Source organism: Martes martes (genome assembly GCF_963455335.1).
Source record: "Martes martes genome assembly, chromosome: X".
Classification (NCBI taxonomy): domain Eukaryota; kingdom Metazoa; phylum Chordata; class Mammalia; order Carnivora; family Mustelidae; genus Martes; species Martes martes.
In genome coordinates, this window is record NC_137897.1 from 19,032,832 (window position 1) to 19,050,248 (window position 17,417).

The following is a 17,417-nucleotide window of genomic DNA, read 5'->3' on the forward strand; positions in this document are numbered from 1 at the left end:
GGAGGCAGGGCTGAGGGGCAGAAATTCAGCAGCCCACAGTCCTAAGAGCTCTCAGTGACTGACCAGAGTGAAAGTATAAACACCCCAGTGGTCTTTGGCCTTCAAGTGGAAGGACCGAATCCTATGTTCTTCATGGACTCCCAGGGCTCCCTGGTGGGATTAAGTTCCAATTGCCGCCGTGGTAGCTGGCTTGACGGTACACCCTCCATTGCCTGCCTGCCTTTCCTTGTCTCCCTTGCCCACCCTCTTGTGGCCGTTGCCTGGGCTCATTCCCCCAGTGAACTACCTGAACTTGAACCTTTATCTCAGGATCTGCTTCTGGGAGATCTCCAATTAAGACTAGTTCAGTGTCCCATCATACAGTGTTAATTTCTGTTTCTTATGGCAAAATATCTTTTATATCCTCCTATGGATACAAATGTGCCATAACATCCCATGTAAATGTCTGTTAGCCTATTTTTTAAAGTAGGCATTACACTTAAGCTTTTTCCTCTTTAAAAATACCTTTTTCGGGCGCCTGGGTGGCTCAGTGGGTTAAGCCTCTGCCTTCAGCTCAGGTCATGGTCTCAGGGTCCTGGGATCAAGGCCCACATGGGGCTCCCTGCTCAGCAGGGAGTTTGCTTCCCCCTCTCTCTCTGTCTGCCTCTCTGCCTACTTGTGATCTCTCTCTCTCTCTGTCAAATAAATAAATAAAATCTTTAAAAAAAATAAAAAAATAAAAAAACAAATAAAAATACCATTTTCTTCCATTTTATTTTTCAATATTTAATCAAGTCATTGTGCTAGAAATTTTATATCCATTGTAGAGAAAATATTAGCTCCACCCATATTGGTAATTTAAATTTTAGTTACAGTTTGTATGGCCCTACATAGACGACACTGCTCTTAATATTTATCAAGAATGCCGTTTGTAGGGGCACCTGGGTGGCTCAGTGGGTTAAGCCTCTGCCTTCAGCTCAGATGATGGTCTCAGGGTCCTGGCATTGAGCCCCACGTCTGGCTCTCTGCTTGGCGGGGAGCCTGCTTCCTCCTCTCTCTCTGCCTGCCTCTCTGCCTACTTGTAATCTCTCTCTCTCTGTGTCAAATAAATAAATAAAATCTTGTAAAACCTCCTTCTTTCCAAATCCTTCCTCCTTACGGTCGATCCTGTCTCCACTACTTCTTCCATCTTTCCTTCCTCTTTCTCGCTCATTTTTTCTCACTGCTTCAGATATACCAAATAAGGAATTAATTACAAAGTAAGAAAGGAGATTGAAAAAGCCAGGTAAAGTTGACAGAATTTAGCGTTTCCTGGAAACAATTATTACGTTCTATGGAATTTTGTCACTTTTATGTCTCTAGTTTGAGATACTTCCCCAGTTTTCCACATGTGGCTTATAGTTTGGGCCTGAAACCTGACATAATCCAGAAGGAAAATTCCACCACACTAAGCAATAAAACCCATGCATAAATCTTCACCTACTTCGGGAAAATTATGGTAATAAAAATGTTTTTCAGTGTAAAGCATTTTACCTCTCACTTGGTACGTTTACACGTTGAATTGAATCATAATAACACTCCAAGATGGACAGGTTTTAATATTTTCAAATGAGCAAGCAGAATCAGAGATGTTAAGTGTCTCGAGTAAGATCGCACAGTAAGGGGCCAAACTATTACTTGAATCCAGGTCTCTCGAGTTCAACCCTGTTTTCCACCAAACTACACTGCCTTGCTTTCCGATCTAGTTATATTTGCTTCGTTAACAAGGCTGCTGGGCTATCTCATGCATATTTCGTCATCCCAAACAGCCCCTTCACCGTTTTTTTCTATTGAATTCATGTGACGTGAAGCACTCTTCACTTATATTCATTCAGTTCATTTCCTATCTCCAAAACCATGGAACTGGACTCACTGTAGGTGCTTGCATTCACTTAGGAGAGAAAATAAACATGGAGGCATTGCCTGATTCACCCGTGGGCCAGGACCCAGGCTGATACTGTTCCGTGACCTATATGAGCCATCTGGGAAAAGAATAATAGACATAAAAAGTACTCATGGCTTCAAAACATTTTTTTTAAAGATTTTACGTATTGAGAGAGAGCATGAGCAAGAGAGGGAGAGCGAGCATGAACAGGGTGAGGGGCAGAGGGAGAAGCAGGCTCTCTGCCAGCAGGGAGCCCGATGTGGGACTCAATCCCAGGACCCAGGGATCATGAACTGAGCCAAAGGCAGACGCTTAACCCACTGAGCCACCCACGGACTCCATTTCTTAGCGTTCAAAGACACCATGCCACACAATGGTTGTGCCTATGTTTGAGAAGGTCCTAGAAGAGGTAAGTTGTTTTTACCTATGTGAGATGTATTTATCTAAATGCTGATGATAAAATCAGCTACAAGTATAGTACATTTGGTTTTGCTCTAGCAAAATAGATATGATAGCAGCTTTTTGCATAAATTAAAGTTGTCCTTAGCTGGAATAAATCATTCTTATTGACATTAGCAGCTGTGTAGTCAGTAAAGAATTATTGTTGCTATTACTTAGTGGTATTTATAAACACTTTTATTTTCTAAGTGCTTTACAATCACTTATTGTCTAATTAATATCTAATCATCTGTTTACAAGTAATAATCACACATGTAGCGCAGTTTAATCAAAACTCCAAATGCAGCCACCATCACACTCAAGAATATTGTGTAAATTTTGGTCTCTCTTTGGTGGGGTTTGGGTCCAGACATATGACTGAAACACATACAGCAGGGGGAAAAAAATGAATAAAGATTCCTCACTTGGATTTGAGCATAATTTGGATTCACAACTTTTGCATGCCAAACATATTATCTGAATGTCACTGGCTACGGGAAAATACAGCTAATTTTCCCCACTTAATGGCTCAATTACACATAAAAATTTTTTAATTTAAGCCACAAAATTGGCTGATAGTTTATAATAAACGTTCGAGGGCAGACACTGACTTAACATTGGAAGTGTTAGTCACAATCACTGTTTCAGTGATTATCATGGAAAAGATCAAATTTAACAAAGGTGGCTCGGGGACCATCAAGGTTAATCTAACACAGATTCAAGTCTAGACCAAGCTACGGTCAGTACAAACACCTGCCAGGCATAATTACCTACTGCAATCCCCTGTCAGTCTCCCCAAGTGTTATCCTATAAGTAATTATGGGAACTGTGGAAGAATTTTTTTAAGCAGGTGAAGGATATGCATACTAATGCAGTTTTCCCATAAATTTTCCTACAAGTAGAATTGCTGAGTCAGGGTACTTGAATGTTCAAGGCTTTTTTGTACATGTTTTTTGATACTATTACCAAATTGTCTTCCAGAATAGTTGACCAGATTTACACTGCTTCTGATACGCCTAAAGAACCGTCTTTCTTTCTTGGCTATTGATATGTTGAAACCAGTTTCCTTCCTTCTTGCTTTGCCATTAGGCAGTTTCCCAATACAGCAGCAAATACTGCAGGGTCCTGAGAACTGACCCCGGGCCTTGCAACTGTGACACAAATGTGCTTGACTGGCATGTGAGTCAGCAAAGCCATCTGAGGCCAGGATGGAGAAACCCACTCACAAGCAAACCATCATTATAATCCTCAGACTTTTTAACTAACTGATTTTGAATGGCATGGACTCAAGAGTGAGATCTTCATCTTGTAAAATCTGTCCCCAAAATCTTTGAATGCCCAAAGAGAGATTTAGTTGAGGTGGTGGGGGGGGTGCACCTGACTGGCTCCGTCGATAGAGTGTGAGCGGCCTGATCTTGGGTTGTGAGTTTGAGCCCCACACTGGGTGTAGAGATTATTTAAAATCTTCAAAAAAGAGAGAGAGAGAGAGACTTGGTTTCATCTTCTGTATTAGTTTCTTATTGCTCCTTATAACAATTTACCACAAATGTTGTGGCTTGAAACAACACAAATATATTATCTTCATCTGGGGGGTCAGAAGTCTGAGATGGGGCTCAGTGGACTAAAATCCATGTATCAGCAAGACTGCATTCCTTCCGGAGGCTCCAGGGGAAAGTCCATTCCCTTGCCTCCTCCAACTTCTAGAGCTGCCCGCATCCCTTGGCTCCCTGCCCTCTTCCTTCCGTCTCCCGAGCCAGCAACTGCATCAGCGGCCACCTTGGCCACAGTCACATCTCTCCCTTCCCTGCCTGCTCCTTTCACTTGAAAGGACCCTTGTGATTACACTGGGCATTTGGATGATCCGGGATAATCTCTTGTATCTCGACATCTTTAACTTCATCACATCTGCAAAATCCCTTTTGCCGAGTCAAATAAGACGTTACAGGTTCCTGGGTTCTGGGAATTAGGATGTAGACATCTCGGGGCAGGGGCGGGGCATTAGTCTGCCTACCGCATGTTCCTTAGCATGAGGAACTCGTGAGTATCATGAGTATCTCATCTCCGGATATTGGAACAATACATTGCCTATAATTTTAAAACAGTCATTTGTAAAACCCTGCTTTGTGTCAGGCACAGGCACTCTGCCAGGTTTGCAGGTAAGAATCCGTGCACAGAGAGGTTAAGTAATTTTCCCAAGGTCACAGAGCTTGGCAGGGCTGAGTTTCAAACTCAGGCCTATTGGACTTCAAAGCCCCTGTTCATCGTATGCCGCGTCTGTCGCTCAACATTTCCCACGCTCTGCTCACTTTGCTCTCTTTGGACAGCCTTCATGTTGAAAGCTTTTCAGTTAGTTTGACATTTAATGATACAACCTCATAGATAAAACCTTTTATCAAGCCCCTATAAATCTCATATTTGACTCATTCCGCAGGTGCCAGGAAACACTCATTCAAGATGATGTCGCTACATGTTCTAATAAATCTTTCCCGGAGTAGCATCAGGTGGGTTCTTCCTCCAGCATACAAACAGGAGCAGACTCACCAGGTCATCTTCTCTGGGGGTGAAATGTTAATATCCGAATAATATCAGGTGGTGCTGGCCAGAAATGATCTTTCCAACAGCCTACAAGTATATCTACTCTCTTATTCTTGAAAAAAGAGAGCCTGACACTTGAGGGGTTTCATTTCACATCTTAATCAAGTTTCTCATCCTCTCTGCTTCACCTCGCAAAATTCTTGGCCTTGGCTGCACGTGACAATCACCTGGGGAGCTTTCGAAACCACAGAAGCCTCGTCCCCCCACCCCCAAGAGATTCTGCCCTTATTGGCCTGCACTGCAGCATCAGGACATTAAAAAATACAGAACGAGGGGAGCCTGGGTGGCTCAGATGGTTAAGCATCTGTCCTTGGCTCAGGTCATGATCTCCAGGTCTTGGGATCGGGTCCCACGTCGGGCTCCCAGCTCAGTGGGGAGTCTGCTTCTCCCTCTTCCTCTGCCTCTCCCCCTGCTTGTGCTCTCTCTCTCCATCTGTCTCTGTATCTCTCTCAAATGAATAAATAAAATCTTTAAAAAAATACAGAATGCAAAAAAAAGTTGAGAACCACAGAGATGAAGTGAAGCAGAGATGAGAAACTTTATTAAAACATAGGTTTGGGTGGCTCAGTCACTTAAGCGTCTCTTGATTTGGACTCAGGTCATGATCTTGGGGTTGTGAGACTGAGCCCCGTGTTAGGCTCTGTGCTCAGTGGGGTGTCTGCTTCCATCCCTCTTCCTCTTCTTCTGCCTTTCTCCCAACTCGTGCCCCCTCTCTCTAAAAATAAATAAATAAACCTTAAAAAAAAAGGCAGAGGTTTTGACCCTCAACTATAAGGCTCTCTTTTTTTCCAAGAATATCTATTTTGTTTACATCGAAAGAAATAAAGCCTATTCCTTTGTGTATCCCAAGAAGGTAGCTATGTAAAAACCTTCAATGTGTCCAGAAGCAATCATTTTAAAGATTTATTTATTTTGAGAGAGTGTGTGTGTGTGCACGAGCAGGGGGAGGGGCAGAGGGAGAGGAAAAGAACCTCTAGCAAACTCCCCACTGAGCGCGGAGCCCAATGCTGGGCAGGATCCCACCACCCTGAGATCATGACCTGAGCTGAAAGCAAGAGTCGGACACTTGGGGCACCTGGGTGGCTCAGTGGGTTAAGCCTCTGCCTTCGGCTCAGGTCATGATCTCAGGGTCCAGGGATCAAGCCCCACATCAGGCTCTCTGCTCAGCAGGGAGCCTGCCCCCCACCTCCCGCCACACACACTGCCTGCCTCTCTGCCTACTTGTGATCTTTCTCTGTCAAATAAATAAATAAATTTTAAAAAGTCGGACACTCAACGGACTGAGCTACCCAAGTGCCCCCAAAGCAATCATTTTAAACCTACTCTATTTAAGTGCCAGGGGAGGGGCTCTGTGGAATGACTCAGTAGTGGTGCTCAACAGGGACTACATACAGTCAGTGTGCTGCCACGGAAGTCCATTCTTGCTCCAAGAATAAATACTCTTCCGTAAGTAAGTAAGCAAGCATGAGGTAAGAACACTTCCAAAGAAAAATAATCCTTTATTTCTGCAAAGTAGCCCAGATAACCTCACCACAGCACTCAACCCTAGGAATTCAAAAGCAACAAAAGCGTCAGCAGTAAACCATGGCAGGCTCTGGCACATATTAATACTACCAGTGCTCAAAACATTTTTGGAACAGTTCTTCTGAAATTTTCATCGTGGCCATTTTATTTTTACTTTTTAAAAAAGATTTTATTTGACAGACAGAGATCAGAAGTAGGCAGAGAGGCAGGCGTTGGGGGGGGGGAAGCAGGCTCCCTGCTGAGCAGAGAGCCCAATGCGGGACTCAATCCCAGGACCCTGGGACCATGACCTGAGCCGAAGGCAGAGACTTAACCCACTGAGCCACCCAGACACCCCTCATTGTGGCCATTTTATAAGGCCATTAAGGAAAATTTTGTTTTGGGGGTCGTAGGGCATGCAACTCTTGATCTCAGCATTGTGAGTTTGAGCCCCACATTGGGTGTAGAGATTACTTAAAAATAAAATCTTAAAAATAAGAAAATCAGTTTTTATATCATCAAATCAGTAATTGGGGGGATCCAAGGAGGTATTAACCAGATTTCTAGATTTACCATTCATCTATCAAACCACTAGTTGGCTTTAGGTGGTTTCAAAAATATTGGAAATAACCCTCAAGGATGATTGTGTCCTCTGTTGCCATCCAGTAAGAAGAGAAGGGTGGCCTACTCTGGCAAGAAATTCCTGAAGAGCTAGAGATCTTCAGGGAGGAAGGTGACCCCAAGGCTCTAAGTTCAGTTTTTTAGAGCAAGAATCACCCGAAGAATTTGTTAAACTAGTTCCCAAGGCCACGTTCCCGGAGATTCTAATTCAGCAGGTCAGCAAGGGCCCATCAACTTGGTTTTCTCTCCAGCTGGTACAGGTGCTGCCTGAGGCCCACACTTTGAGTAACACTATCAGAGAGCAAAACTGAAGACAAAAATAATGATGTGAATACATAAGTTTTATTATCCCTTTTTCAGAAAGGACAGAAATTGTCAAAAGGACTCAGGACCCAACTTGGAGAGACTCTTGTCAGAGCAGATGAGAACTGCAGTGGATTGAAATCCATCAGGTGTGTTTAAATCCACCTGTCCAGGCACGCCAGTGGGTGTGTGGTCAGTCAGTTAAGCCACTGAATCTTGGTTTTGGCTCAGGTCACGATCTCAGGGTTGTGAAATTGAGCCCCGGGTCGGGCTCTGAGCTCAGCAAAAAACCTGCTTGTTCTTCCCCCTCCACCCGCTGTGAAAATAAATAAATAAATCTTAAAAAAAAATCTACCCGGTCATGATACCATTAAACAAAATCCCAAACAAACTGAAAACCTCATTTGTCTGCATTGGTGGATGCAAGAGATCACATGCATTATTTGGAAAACTGGAAGTCAGAGGGAAACAATCAGGCGTTTATCTTGGCTCTTCTATTCAAACGTACTTTTGAGTGACCAAGTAGTAACAAGAAGTGTATCATCTTTGAATGAGTAATAAAAGTATGACGGTAATAAAGAACATGATGGATTGGACTCTCCCAATTTGATAAGCGCTAACGAATGATTGGATCTAGGCACTGAGCATCAACCACGGCTTACACGACAAAAAGACAAACAACCACGAATATTATATGTGCCTAAAATAAAGAAGGCCATACACCACCCATCCAATAGTTTGTCAAGCAAACAGAACCTGGCTTCAATGACACCTCTTGATCTGAGACCAATTGATGGGAAATTCAGAAGGGATAAAGGAGGACCTTAACACCACAGGGATGCAATCAGCAAGATCCAGATTGTAGGAAGCTCTATAGGACAAACTCAGTTTCTGCAACCAAAAAATTGCAAGAAATCTATGGATTGGATGAAATCTAAAAGACACAGGAATCACAGCATTGTGATGTATATCCCAAATTATTAGGATCCTAGTTCAAAACACTGTAAAAAATTACGATATGCATGAAACAATAAGAAATTTGGACAATTTGGGGGTGCCTGGGTGGCTCCATTGCTTAAGCATCCGACTCTTCGTTTCAACTCAGGTCATGATGTCAGAGTAGAGAAATCGAGCCTTGCGTGGGGCTCAAGCATCTGTTTGAGATTCTCTGCCTCTCCTTCTGCCCCTCCCCCCACGTGCGTGCGCACTCTCTAAAATAAGAAAATAAATAAAACCTTTAAAAAAATTTTGAACAGTTTCTGGATGCCATAAAAGAATTATTATTAAATGTTTCAGGTATAATGATATCTTGTTTATGTTTCTTGAAACTTCGTTTTAGAAATATACAGTGAAGGGGTGCCTGAGTGGCTCAGTCGGTTAAGCGTCTACCTTAGGCTCAGGTCATGGTCCCAGGGTCCTGGGATGGAGCCCCGCGCCGGGCTCCCTGATCATGGGAGAGCCTGCTTCTCCCTCTGCCTGCTGCTCCCCCTGCTTGTTCTCTCTCATTCTCTCACTCTCTTTCTCTAATAAATAAGTAAAATCATTAAAAAATGTAAAAACTAAGAAATACAGAGTGACGTATTTGCAGATGAAGTATATTGTGTGCGTGAGGGGAGTGGTTAGGGCTCTACATGAGTGATTCTCAGCTGGGTGGAACTTGGTCTTCCATGGTACGTTCGTTCCGCGATGTCTGGAGTCATTTTTGGTCGTCCCATCTTGGGGGGTGACACTGCCGACATCTACAGCTGCACTCCCTACAGTGCACAGAAACAGCCCTCCACTGTGGGGGACTGGCTCTGCCCTCACGCCCTGACAACCTTGAATGTGTCCACTTGAATGTGTCCGAGGTCATCTGAATGTGTCCACATAGCTCACATTGGCAAAGACTTGAACTACAGCTGTCTTGTGACCTTCCTAGACTGTGAGAGGCAGAAGCCTGTTAGGAGTGGCTTGGAGGCCACTTCCCGCTTGCCTCCCTATATCCACGATGAGACTCTCATGAGGCAGTTTCTTTTTCTTTTCTTTTCTTTTTTTTTTTTTAAGATTTGTTCATTTATTTTATTTTATTTATTTTTTTAAAGTTTTTTTTTTTTATTTGACAGACAGAGATCACAAGTAGGCAGAGAGGCAGGCAGGGAGAGAGGGGGAAGCAGGCTCCCTGCCAGCAGAGAGCCTGATGCGGGGCTCGATCCCAGGACCCTGGGATCATGAACTGAGCTGAAGGCAGAGGCTTTAATCCACTGAGCCACCCAGGCGCCCCTGTTCATTTATTTTAGAAAGAGAGAGCATGCAGTGGGGAGCGGCAGAGGGAGAGAGAAATATTCAGCAGGATCCACGCCCAGCATGGGGCTCGATCCCACAACCCTGAGATCATGACCTGAGCAGAAATCAAGAGTTGGATTCTTAACTGACTGAGCCACCCAGGTGCCCCTCATAAGGTAGTTTCCAATCACCTCCTGGGTTCTGTTGAGGTCTGGGCCTTCTTGCCCTTCCCCCCTCTGTATAGCGCTGCAGAAAAGGAAACCAGTTAGTGTCCATCGACACAGCAACGGGAGTCTGGAGGTCATCGGCCTCTTTCTATTCAGTGCTATTCTTGGCGTGTGGGACAAGGACTATAGGCTGGCACCAGTGGCTACATGTCTCTCACTAGGTAAGTAATAAATTCTCTGAATCCAGAAACAACTCAATATACTTTTAGTTAAACCAGCCAGAGCTCGGTTTTGGTCCTGCCTTGTCTTGTGTGTGTACTGGACACACATAATACACAGAACAATTATCCAGCCCCAAATGGCAATAACACCAAGGCTGAAAAGCTCTACAGGCAACAATATTGGTCCCGAGGTGATCGTTGTTGCAGCTACATGACGGGTACATGAACAGCACAAAATGGGAAGACACCGATTCGTCTAATTTTGCATGTTTGAAACTATCCCTAATAAAAGCTGTATTTTCAATTTTAAAAAAAAATTTTATTTATTTATTTGACAGACAGAGATCACAAGTAGGCAGAGAGGCAGGCAGGGGCAGGGGGGGAAGCAGGCCCCCCGCCGAGCAGAGAGCCCGATGCAGGGCTCAATCCCAGGACCCCGAGACCATGACCCAAGCCGAAGGCAGAGGCTCAATCCACTGAGCCACCCAGGCATCCCTGTATTTTCAATTTTTAACATTTTTTAAAGTAGGCTCCATACCCAATGTGGGGCTTGAACTCACTACCCCAAGATCAAGAGTCACGTGCTCTATCAACTGAGCCAGCCAGGCACCCCAAAAGCTGTGTATTTTTCAAAAGATAAAAAAAGAAGAGAGAGGGAAGGAAACCATAGAAGACTCTTAATGATAGAGAACAAACTGAGGGGTGATGGAGAGAGGCAGGTGGGGGATGAGCTAAATGGGTGATGGGGATTAAGGAGGGCACTTGGGGTGAGCCTTGGGTGTTATAGTAAGTGATGAATCACTAAATTCTACTCCAGGAAACAATATTGCATTGTATGTTAACTAACTAGAATTCAAATAAAAATTTAATATAAATAGGGGCACCTGGGTGACTCAGTGGGCTAAGCCTCTGCCTTCAGCTCGGGTCATGATCTCAGGGCCCTGGGATCGAGCCCCACATCAGACTCTCTGCTCAGCAGGTAGCTTGCTTCCCCCTCTCTCTGCCTGCCTCTCTGCCTACTTGTAATCTGTCTGCCAAATAAATAAATAAAATATTTTAAAAATTAAAATAAACAAATAGACGAACTAAAGAAATTGGTCACCTTGCTTTATTAGATGTCTAACACTTCGAGTGCATTTAATGAGGCAACATGCAAATAGGCACAAATTTGCCATCAGATATCTAGCTCCACCACTAAATTACAAACTGTGTGTTCTTAAGCAAATTACTTAACCTCTTTAAACCTCAGTTTCCTCACCAATAAAATAAGGCTAATTATGCCCCTGAGGGTTTCATAGGGATTAAATATAAGTGTTTGGCTGAGCGTTTTACCTAAATACCTTTATTAGACCTCCTTCCTTTGTTCTTTTTGTTTGCTACTCTTCAATACAGAAATGCAAAGAGCCCTTCTCCTCACCTGGACAAGTTTCTTTTCAAACAACTCCCTGGAAAACATAAATGGCCCTTGTATAAAATGCTTGTTCCTAAGGGCTTAAAACAACAAACTCTAGAGGGACCCTGGAGGGATGGGGAGTATGAAGGAATATATATGGTTAATTCATTTTTTTTTAAAGATTTTATGTGTTTCAGAGAGAGAGAGAGAGAGAGCATGTGCGCGGGCGAGTGGGGGAAGGGGCAGAGGAGGGGGGGGAAAGAGAATCTGGAGCAGACTCCGCACCGAGTGCAGAGCATGACGCTGGGCTTGATCTCATGACCCTGAGATGACCTGACCCTCATGACCTGAGCCGAAGTCAAGAGTCAGATGCTTAACCAACTGAGCCACCCAGGCACCCCAATTCATTAGTTCTTAATCCCAGGGTCATCTTGCCCCACAGAGGACATTTAATAATGTCTGCAAACATTTTTGTTGTCAAGACTTGGGTGGGGCAGTTCTACTAGCATATACTGGTTAGAGACCAGGGATGCCGCTGAACATTCCACTTAACGCACATGACAAAGAATTATCTGGCCCCAAATGTCATTAGTACCAAGGTTGAGAAACCCTGGGTTAAAGTGACCAAAACTCCTTGGTGAAGCTTTTCCTGGATAATTAACTTTACCTTTCTTTGTTCTTCTTATCCAACACATACAGGCTATTAAAGGCATGCTCAGGAGAAATCATTCAAAATGTGATTACTCTAGCTCTGTGGCCCTAATTTGTTATTCATTTCTTTATGAGAAAAAAAATCTGAGCAGTGTTCTGATTTTATTGCCTTTGAGTTTCAAATAGCAAACTTGAAGCATGCACTGATTACCTTCTTAATTAATAGGCTGTGAAGGCAGGGCATCACTTTATTAACTAGTAGGAAGGATGTACCACCTCTCGACAGCTTAGTAGTCTTTATTCCCAACTGTGATGCCAATGGGGGAGGATTGGGATGAAGGGGATTCAGACGTTTCTCCCCAAACAGATATATTTTTCTTGTTAAAATAGTTCATCTTAGTTTCAATGACACCTGCCTACCATGTCATTATTAAATAGAAAATATTATGGGTAATTTGCCCCCCATGCTGCATCCCCCTTTTATTTTTTTTTATTTTTTATTTTTTCCGCATCCCCCTTTAAAAGTCTAGACACTTGCGGTGCCTGGCTGGCTCAGTTTGTAGAGCATGTGACTCTTGATCTCGGGTTGAGAGTTCGAGCCCCACATCAGGTGTGGAAATTATTTAGTAATAATGATGATAATAATAATAATAATAATGTCAAGATACTTGACATTAAGACCACAAGGCCACAGGTAAATGGGGGTAATTGTGTTCAACTGGCAAACAATAGCAAGGCCATTTCTGCGAGATGTGTTGTGTATTTCATGGAGAAATAGGGCAAAAATGTTCGTGAAGACAAAAAGTGGGGGAAAAATCTATACAGATGGTAGAATGGCCTAATCAATGAGGTAGGCAATGAGGTAGATGCTTTTATTTTGTCTCTCCCTCAACCCACTTCACCCCGTCTGTGAAAACCCATCCCACTGCACAGTCCAGGGTTGGGACACCCGATTAAGAAGCCAAGCGCTGGTCATTGTTCAGGGGTTTCTCAGATCCTCCAACTCCTTTAAGGAATTAGAACTAAGAGATGGAGTCTGAGTAGGTCAGGGGATTAGAGTAAATATCTCTGCAAATAACTCTTTCTGAGGTCTTCTCAGGCTGCTCCAGTCCCTTTCCTTGCTGAGACCGGCTTTTCAGCATTCTGTGGATTCTATTAGATAGACCTTTGCATTTCCCCAACTGAGAAAGCTAGCTTAGGGCACCTGGGTGGCTCAGTTGGCTAAGTGTCTGCCTTCGGCTCAGGTCATGATCTCAGGGTCCTGGGATCTGAGTCCCAAATCTGGCTCCCTGTTCAGCGGGGAGTCTGCTTCTCCCTCTCCCTCTCCCTCTCCCTCTCCCCTGCCCCTCTGCTCATGTGCTCGCTCTCGTTCTCTCAACTACATAAAATCTTTATGTATTTATTTATTTTTAAATTTTATTTATTTATTTGACAGACAGAGATCACAAGCGGGCAGAGAGGCAGGCAGAGAGAGAGGGGGAAGCAGGTACCTTGTTGAGCAGAGAGCCGGATGCGGGGCTTGATCCCAGGACCCTGGGATCATGACCTGAGCCAAAGGCAGAGGCTTTAACCCACTGAGCCACCCAGGTGCCCCTAAAATCTTTTTTTAAATAAAGAAAGGAAAAGCTAGCTTAGTGGGTACTGTTCCTTGGAATCCAGCAATCTCTGTCTGAGACAGATGGGCACACATCTCGACTAGGAGATGAAACTTACAGGAGAAATGAAGCTAAGGGCTAATAGTGAAAGGCCACGTTAACAGCCATTTATGCTTCATGCCTAGGACCATCAAGGGATGACACTCCTTCCAGAGACCACCTCACAGTAAATTCCCCTCTCATAAAAACTCTAGTTCTAGATGTACCACACTTTTGATACTTTCATATACAAACTTACAACTCTTTTTGTGTTATGGTATCAAATCATTATCTCATAATGTTATGTAATTCTCCTTTGTAAACTTGATTTTCATTCTCATATTGTTAGTTAACCCATCAACCAGACTTGGGAAGATCAGTTCACGCCTCCAGGGTGCCTCCACTTTCTTACATCATCATGAAGTTGTGTTTCTGTGTGAGTGTTTCTCAGCTGCACAGGCGGCTCTTTTAGAGCAGTCGTTCTTTTCTTGGGGAGATTTTGTGCCCGCCCCCAAGAGTGATTTTGCAGTGTCTGGACATAGCTTTTTTAGTATTTTATTTTTAAATAATCTCCGTACTGAAGGTGGGGCTCGGACTTACAACCCTGAGATCAAGACTCACATGATCTATGGACTGAGCCAGCCAGGCACCATGGACAGAGCTTTGATTGTTAGAACTTGGGGATGCTACTGATATTTGGTGGGTAGAGACCAGGGAAGTTGCTCAGTAAAGGCCTCCTTCCCCCCAACCCCCCATCCCCACAGCAAAGAATTATCCAGCTCAAAATGTCAATAATGCCAAGGTTGAAAAACCTTACTTTAAGCCAAAGACGGGTCTTTGCAATGAATAAAACAATTCAAAATGGGGAAAGGATTTCAATAGAGGTTTCTCCAAAGAAGATACACAAATGGCCAATAAACGGGTGAAAAAATGCTAAACCTCACTAGTCATTATGGAAATACAAATCCAAAGCCCAATGAGATACCATGTCACCCCCACTATGATGGCTATGCTTTTGAAAATGGAAAATAGGGGCGCCTGGGTGGCTTAGTGGGTTAAAGCCTCTGCCTTCAGCTCAGGTCATGATCTCAGGGTCCTGGGATCGAGCCCCACATCGGGCTCTCTGCTCAGCGGCGAGCCTCCTTCCTCCTCTCTCTCTGCCTGCCTCTCTGCCTAGTTGTGATCTCTGTCTGTCAAATAAATAAATAAAATCTTTAAAAAAAAAGAAAAAAAGAAAATGGAAAATAACGAGTGGTGGTGGGAATGCAGAGAAACTGGAACCTTCATACATGGCTGGTGGGAATGTTACACAGTACAGTCTCTTTGGAAAACAGTTTGGCAGTTCCTCAAAAAGTTAAAAATAGAGGGGTTCCTGGGTGACTCGGTCAGTTAAGCATCCACCTTGAGATTATGACTCAGGTTGTGATCTCATGGGTCGTGGGTTTGAGCTCTGTGCTCAGTGGGGAGTCCTGCTTCAGATCGTCTTTCCCTCTGCCCCTCCTCTCTCTCTCTCAAATAAAAAAAGTTTTTAAATCTTTTTTTAAGAAAGTTAAAAATAGAGTTACCATTTCACCCAGCTATTCCACCTAGGTGTTTACCTAAGAAATTTGAAAACATATGTTCATAGGGCGCCTGGGTGGTACATTCAGTTAAGTATCTGACTCTTGATTTTGACCCAGGTCTCGATGTCAGCATTGTGAGTTCGAGCCCCACATAGGGCTCCACACTCAGCGGGGAGCCTGCCTGAGATTCTCTCCCTCCGCCCCTCCTCACTGTGCTCACGTACCTGTGCTCTCTCTCAAATAAGTAAACAAATCTTCTTTAAAAAAGGAAACACATGTTCACAAAAATCTTGTACACAAATGTCATAAGCATTATTCACACTAACCAAGAAGTGGAAACAACCCAAATGACCACTGACTGATCAATGGAGAAACAAACAGTGGTCTATCCATACAATGGAATGTTATTGGCCATAAAAACGAATCAAATACAGATACACACTATAACATACATAAACCTTGAAAAGATAAACTAAGTGAAAGAAGCCAGAAACAAGAGACCACATATTGCATGATTCCACATCTGTGAAATGTCTGGAATAGGCAAATCCACATAAGAGAAAGTAGATTAGCAGTTGCCTGGTGCTGGGGATATTGAGGGGTCTGGGGAGGGACTGCTAATGAGTACAATTTTGGGGGGGATGATGAAAATCTTAAAATTAAACTGTGGAAGGTTGTATAACCCTGTGAATATACTAAAGCAACAATGAATTATACCCTTTATGACGTGGATTATATCTTTAAAAGAATAGCTCTTGGGGCACCTGGGTGGCTCAGTGGGTTAAGCATCTGCCTTTGGCTCAGGTCACCATCCCAGGGTCCTGCAATTCAGCCTCGCATCGGGCTCCTTGCTCACCGGGAAGCCTGTTTCTCCCTCTCTCTCTGCCTGCTGCTCTCCCTGCTTGTGCTCTCTCTCTCTCTCTCTCTCTCTGTCAAATAGATAAAACCTTTAAAATAAAAAAATATATAAAGGAATGGCCCTTTGAAACTCCTGAGTGCCTATTACAAAGGAGGTGCTCATTAAATAATGTAGTGACCCTTGAAGCGTGGAAGACAAACACAAAAAAGATGTCCTTCCTGCTCTGGTTACTATTATTTTTAACCTTTTCTGTCTGGAGAGGAACAGGAGTGATTCCCTTAAATAACCTCCAAGTTAAGCAACCTACAGAGCCCTCCATTTTCCCTAAGGGTCCTCAGAGCACTCTGAATGCTCTGTCTACTGGTAAGTTACTCTTGAGAAAGCCTGGGTATTTTAGCTCTGAAGAGTTGAGTTTTACATTTTCCAAGAATTAAGTGAACTTTCCCCCAAACCTATTTATGCCATTGTGACTGCAATGATACAATTTAATTAAATGTTATATAAACTGATAAAAAATGATGCAAAAAAGTTATTTTTAAGAAACTAAATTGTTTTGGAAAGATAAACAGTCATGTGGCTTTTAAAAATTGCTGTTGAATTAGGTGAGGGGAAGACAACTGTAAAAGATAGGGAACAAAATCCCCCCAAATCTAGGATTCTATACTCAATGTTTTGAAAATATCTTGAGTTTCCACTTCACTTAGAATAAACCAAAAATAGAAATCATAGCTGTTGCATATGTGTACACCTTATGAATAAAAGACAGCACTGACCTTTAATCAGTGGTCCAATTAAAGGATTGGCCAATTAATAATATATCTTAAGTTTAAGCAAAATATTTAATGCATGCATTAACCATTTTTTCAAACAACTCTTTATTAGAAACATTTTATTTTTCAGTTAACTAACCTACTAGTCCCCACTGTAAATGGTAAGAAGACTTCTACTGTGCTTCCTGGTGATTATAACTCTCCTACCTTGTATAATGGAAAAAACCCTACAAAGCTCTTTTATTCATTCTCCATTTTTGTATTGAACTCCTTACAATTCCTTATGAAATTCCTTACAAAAGTCCTTCAACTGCCACCTTAAGGGAAGGTTTAGTAGCCGCATGGAAAAGAATTCATGGGACAGATTTGTAGACAAGTCTTTCCCATCTCTCTTGGAGGCTGATCCAGCTCTGCACATCTCTGGGGAAGCTGAGGAAGAACTGTAGAGAGGGAGTCTGTCCCCTCTGGTATCTCTGAGCAATCCCACCTGGCTTTCATAGATCACAAACCTACAGCAACCCTAGGATTCTGGCAG